Source organism: Morone saxatilis, unplaced genomic scaffold, assembly GCF_004916995.1.
Source record: "Morone saxatilis isolate NCDOM2014 unplaced genomic scaffold, NCSU_SB_2.0 Contig21, whole genome shotgun sequence".
NCBI classification, from domain to species: Eukaryota; Metazoa; Chordata; class Actinopteri; family Moronidae; genus Morone; species Morone saxatilis.
Genome location: NW_023339774.1, coordinates 2,680,986 through 2,687,239, shown reverse-complemented (window position 1 = coordinate 2,687,239; position 6,254 = coordinate 2,680,986). Strand labels below are relative to the sequence as shown.

At 39.0% G+C, this 6,254-nt stretch overlaps 1 protein-coding gene across 2 annotated transcripts in view; it reads right to left on the bottom strand.

Annotated features, from left to right (window-relative positions):
- LOC118332366 (WD repeat-containing protein 7) overlaps positions 1-6,254 on the bottom strand; it is a 141,759-nt gene that overhangs the window by 48,963 nt on the left and 86,542 nt on the right. The window lies entirely within an intron of this gene.

The window sequence follows — 6,254 nt, the reverse complement described above, 5'->3', positions numbered from 1 at the left end:
ACATGAGCTCAGGTACACACACACACACACACACACACACACACACACACACGCTCCCTCTCTTTCTCTCTGTCTTGCTTTCTTTCTCGCTCACACACACACACACACACACACACACACGCTCACACTTGCTTCAGTTTAGTTAATTAAATCTCTATTGGCATGACATTTTGATGGAAAAACATGCTGCCAAAGCATCTTAACAAACAAAGTAAAATAAATAATACATACATGAAGAACACTAATGATGTACAGTGAATGGAATGAAACAGGTGGTAAACTGATGAGAATCAGAAAAACAACATCTGTGCATTACAGCTATAAGACTAGGGGTGCAATGGCAGAATCCACAGTTCGGTATATTTTTGGTACAGCTGATAAAACAAAATAAACACAGTATGCAACATTTTTGTCATATAAATTTCATTGTTGCATCATTGCTGTAATTTTGATAAAGTAAAACACCTCTGTAGCCCTGGAGGTCCATCCATCAGTGATGAGAGCAATGTGCTAATATTGTATCATGACTTAAGTATCGTGCTAATATTGTATCATGAATTCCGTATTATGATATTGTATCGTGATTTACGTATCATAAAAATATTGTATTGTGAGTATGGTGGGGCCTCTGGTGATTCCCACCCCTTGTATTAATGTATTTCTAGTGCCGAAACAATTAGACAATTAGTCTATCAACAGAAAATTAACACACAAAAATAACAAATGATTAATAATTTCAGTAATGTAAAGGTGAAAATATTCTCCAGTTGCAGCTTCTCACGTGAGGATTTGCTCATTTTCTCTCTTAGATTATCTGCATATTGTTTTCAGTTGAATATCTTTGGGTTTTGTTGTTGTTTGTATTCTCTTTATCTTTTGGAGCCTTGTTCAGGCCATAGTAACGTTGGTTACTGCAGTGTACTTCAGGTTAACACAAAATATCTGCAGCTGCATTAAAACCTGATCAAATCCACGTGGAACAGTAATATGGTTCCACACTGGAGGGAAGACTGAGGGAGTATCTCATCTCTGCCTCTGATGGAGACACTGACCCCAGGGAGGTTAGAGGTCCCTGCTGGACACAGCCCCATCACCCCCTCCCCCAAACACTGAAACACACACGCACACATTTTCTGGCAGGCATTTTGTGTCCTTTAGGATTCAAAACCTTGCAGATATTATCAGCTTATTCATTCCATCTAAAATTAAACTGTAGATGGATAATTGCAATAGTATTATTTTCTGTTCAACAGCAGTTCCTCATCCTGTTTATTAGGAGGAAGGAAGGAAGGAAGGAGGGAAATGAAGTAGTAGCCTTTTGAGGGGTCCACGGCAGCATAGATGGAGGTCAGAGGTCAAAGGTCAGGCTGACCCTCACCTCTCAGTGTCATTAGCCCCGCTGTGATTTGGTTAGCTGAAACGCTAGCCTCCCCTGCTAATCTAATATCGGAGCCTGGAGGTCGTTTGGGTCAGATCACATTTCTCCTCACAACAGATTGAACTTATGGAGAGATAAATGGTCAGCACTGCGACTCTGAACGCTCTGATTGTTTCTGATGATTGTGTCTCTTCTGTTTGACACAGTGAGAGACCCAGCTGGTGTATAGCAATATTATTAAATTACAGACAGACGAGTGAAGTTATTGTCCAAATATTATTAATGTACAGGAATGTATTTCTGGTGGCAATATCTAACAGCAATAACTAAGATAGTAGTACAGGACAGAACAGTATAGTACAGTAGAGTTTAATACACTATATTATTTCATAGCATTGTATAATATATGTAGTATGGTATGGTATGGTAAAATATGACTTGGGGCGTCCTGATTGCTCACCTGGATGAGTGTGCACCCCACGTACCATACTGCAGTGGCCTGGGTTCGATTCCAACCCGTGGCTCTTTGCTGCATGTCATTCCCTCTGCCTCTCCCCTGTTTCTATCTTTAACTTGTCACTGTCCAAATAAAAAAGGCAAGAAAATCCCAAAACAAGTTAAGTATGACTATAGCATAATTAAAGGTTATATATATATGAAATTCACTTGCCACTAAATGTAGAGCATCCATATCTTAGACCAAAACAAATGGGCGCTCCAGACTCAAAATAATACTGACCAGAACGTCTATATTAGTCTTTCCACAGTCTTTCACTGCTGGTTTGGTCAAAATGATCCTTAATTCACATAGAGCTAGATTCGAAAATATTGGTAAAACAGGCATGGTATGGCATAATAGGATAGTAAGGTGTAGTATAATATGGAGTAAGGTTTAGTATTGTATAATAAAGTGATCCCAAATAAATGTCCATAAATCCACTTTATATTGTATTCACCAAAATAATAATAACTCCAGAACTTGTCTGAGAATCCTCAGTTTTTAAGTTTTCATCAGTATCAAAGTAATCCACTGATAGCTGTCTGCACATGCATGGGTACATGCTCCTCCTATTCAGCCTTGACCTGTCCGTTAGGTTGAATCCAACGACACAGATTTGTCCTGGAGGAATTAACAGCATTAAAAGCCATAGTGAGTAACACATGGTGCCTTGTGTCTGGCAACTGTTGTCATTGTGTTTGCGTTTGTGTGGTCCTTTCTCTCTACAGCTCCTTAAAGGGTCAACTCTGTCTAAACCGCCCTAAGACACTCCACTGTGTGCGTGTGTGTGTGTTGGAGGATGAACTTAGTAGTCTCCCAGCAGGCAGAGGGCGGTGGGGTTACACTGACTTTTCTTAAGCTGAGTGGCATTTCGACGTGGTAAACAACTCTGTAGGCTGATGTGGGAGCAATCCGTAGCACCCATGGGTGAACGTAAGGTCAGAATAGGCAGACCCTGCATAACTACGACTGTTTATTGCTCAGAAAAACCACAAATGCACAGGCCTCACACTGATAAACAGGGTCCGACTTCTGCTCTGTTTCATATGGATTAGTTTTACAAGGAAAGGCTCCTCCATAAATACATAACACAATGCTGGACCTCCAGAGGTACATTCACACATGAGGTTGACATTGGTCTGAACCTCCAGAAGACAACCTGAGTTGAATGAGAGGAGAGGATTAAAGTTAGATTGGGGAATCCAGTCTGCCAGAAGACCTTGGTCATACAAGATGAATATATTTAATTAGATGATTAGCCAGTCACACATGCATTATGTTGACTCATGAATTCCCAAATGCTGCCTTGCATGAAAGGAAATCACATGAAGCTATGAGGTTTCCATTGCAAAATATGATTTTGTTTTTATTTACCTTCCTAATGTGATTGTGCCTTTTGGCTATTTTCCAACACGTGCATGTGTTGTTTTTTAAACTGCCTTAAACTCAGATTATACTTACAGCATCCACATAGCTGCAAAGGTCTGCGACAGACTGTGTGACATATTCCATCACCTAACCATGAGAGTCAAGTATTGTACTTTCCCTCCAGACATGTATTAAAGCATATAAATAGTCAGCTTAGAGCAATAATGTATGTCTCATATGTTTTTCATGAAAACATTCCAGAATCCAGTTTTCCTGCTGGACACAAGATGTCTCCTACTTCACTGTAAAGTCCATTCTCAGTGTTTGTGCACTGATGGCTTCAAGTCTCTGTTTGTAGGCCCCGCCCCTTAAAATCAGATCACCTACTAGTGTCAAACTTTGCACAGTAAAGCGCAAACATCTAACTGAATATACATTTTTGGTTGGAGGGGGACGTGTACTTGTGTTTCCATTTTATGTTACTATTTAAACTTCTTTATCAGAAGGAAATATTGTACTCTTTACTCCGTTACATTATCTGAGAGTTACTTTTCAGTTTGAGACTTCACAAACAAATCATCAGTCTCTGTATATGATAGTTATAGATTAAAGTATAAAGTAGTCACAGTTAGCTCCACCTCCACAGTTGTATCATTAAACTGCTGCTTGTGTGTTTTGAGCATGGGCATATGAAAATTTGCATGTCACCATGATCTGCCAAAATAATTGCGGACTACACAATGTGTATCACAATAATGATGAAAATATACTTCATACTTTTAAAATGGCACTAAACATACTGTAATCACCTAACCTTACATTTTGTTAAGAAATACATATATTTATTGCATCATTGATGGACATCATCATCATCTACCTGTTCTTAATTTCAGAATCTGTACTATTTCCACACATCCGGTTGAACACCTCTTGTGGAAGGTACAACGGGCAAGCTTAGCTTTCAGCCATGGTGACTGGAAAGAAGCAGGCTTGTCCCCTTGTTCAAAATAAATTAGGAAATCAATATATGACTGTATACTTGCGAGCTAGACAGTTTTTCAAGTCAACCCATGTGAGGATATTCAATATCATCACGATACTAGAAATATCACTGTATGCGATAATATTGTATATTGTCCCATCCCTAGTGTGTTAAATCTTCAGTGATAATGTTCAAATTAAACCATATATATGATATTATAACACTCTCAAAGGGACCATTATACCCAACCAGTACTTTATCTTTTGATACTTTAACCACATTTTGCTATTTTGCTGATGATGCTTTTGTAGCCTTCATTTAATTAAGTCAATCTTGAATGAACTTGAAACAGAGTAATTGTACTGCTACTTTAACCTTCTGAATACTCTCTCCACCACTGTCAGACTCACCTCTGTTAGTGTCACTTCATTCAATCTTCAGTTGCAATGTGGGCCTAAAATCTTTTTAATTGTTCTGCTATGCTGATGATGTTTTGCATTTTCCTCTCAAGAAAATACTTTTTTTTTTTTTTTTACGGCATTTAGTCTTTATTTAGGGCCATACAACATTGGTTTACTGGTCAATATATGTGTATAACAGCTGATCATAATCTAATACTGCCATTCACCTATTCATCCCGGTTTCCATCTCTCTGTCTTCCCATCACTTCCTCAGTAATTCATTCAGTTGTTCTGTTTACATCCAAACAAATACTCTGGTCAAATACTACTCTTGTCTTTCTGTTCTTCCGGAGCCTGCGGAGAGGCTTTTTCTTGTTCACAAATCTAGTCAAAACTTTGGAAAGTGTCCAACTGTCACAGAAGTGAGATAATCCTGTAAAATCATCCTGGGTCCTGTCACAGTGTCCACAAAGCCAGTCTCCATTCACTGTCAACTACTCTCTATCAGTGACACTATGGGGGGCTAAGCTGAGACACACACAAACACCCACATGCACGCGCACACACACACACCCTCTCGGTTCACAACTATCTGTTATGCTGGTTAGCCAGAGGACACGTGAAGCTGATGTCTGCCTACTTATCCACTGCCTTTCTGTGTGTGTGTGTGTGTGGCCTCCGGAAGCAGAATGAAGGCAGCTTCAGATGTGATAGATCAGATTCCTCTTTGCCAGACTTAAAGAGAGGCCTGTGGTAGCTTATAGTGTTAAGCTGATATGAGATCAGCCGGCAACACCACCACAGCAGAATCACATTCATTGATAAAGTGACGTAAAGCCACTTTGAGAAGTGAGAAGCTGAGCTAGTAGAAAACATGCCTGCAGTTACAAACATCCCACAACTGTAGATTTCTTTTGAGGATAGTTCCTCGTCACATTGAGGCCAAAGTGAAAAATGTTTTGTCTTCAAAAGTGGTGTATGTATAAATGATTAAGTTAGATTGTTTAAAAAATAAATTAAGTCAATAATTTTTCTTTAGAGGTAAAAGGAAAAATATCATTAAGCAAGATAAATTGATTTTTCTGAAGCCAAAAGTGTAACAAACAACTATACATTTTAGGAACGATTTAAGCAAATCAAATTGACTCAATACAACTTGGACTTATGTATAAGTGTATTATTAGCTATTAAGTAAGACAGGCGCCAAAGAAGAGGTGGTGGATCCTCTTTATCCTCAGCAACACTGACCTGGATAATGCATGGCAAACAGTCTAAACCCAAACTCAAAGTGCGGACCACAGTCAGAATCTGGAGATTGCTTATGTATTTTTGTTTTTTTACATACTTTTTTACTACTTTTGTGTCCCCATACAATTTAGCAACCTCGCTGAACATTTTTGGAACATTTGAAATAATAAAAGACAGGTGAAGCACAATGTAGTGTCACTACAGACTTCCTGCTCTAAAAGAATACGGAATTAAACAGCCAGACTAATGGTAACTCGACTTATGACACTTATACATTATCTAATACAGCTTGAGAAATATCAAACATTTGAGTACATTTTGCAGACAGAAAGATGGGGTGCTCTCTCTCGCTCTCACTTCCCCCCCCCCCCCCCCCCC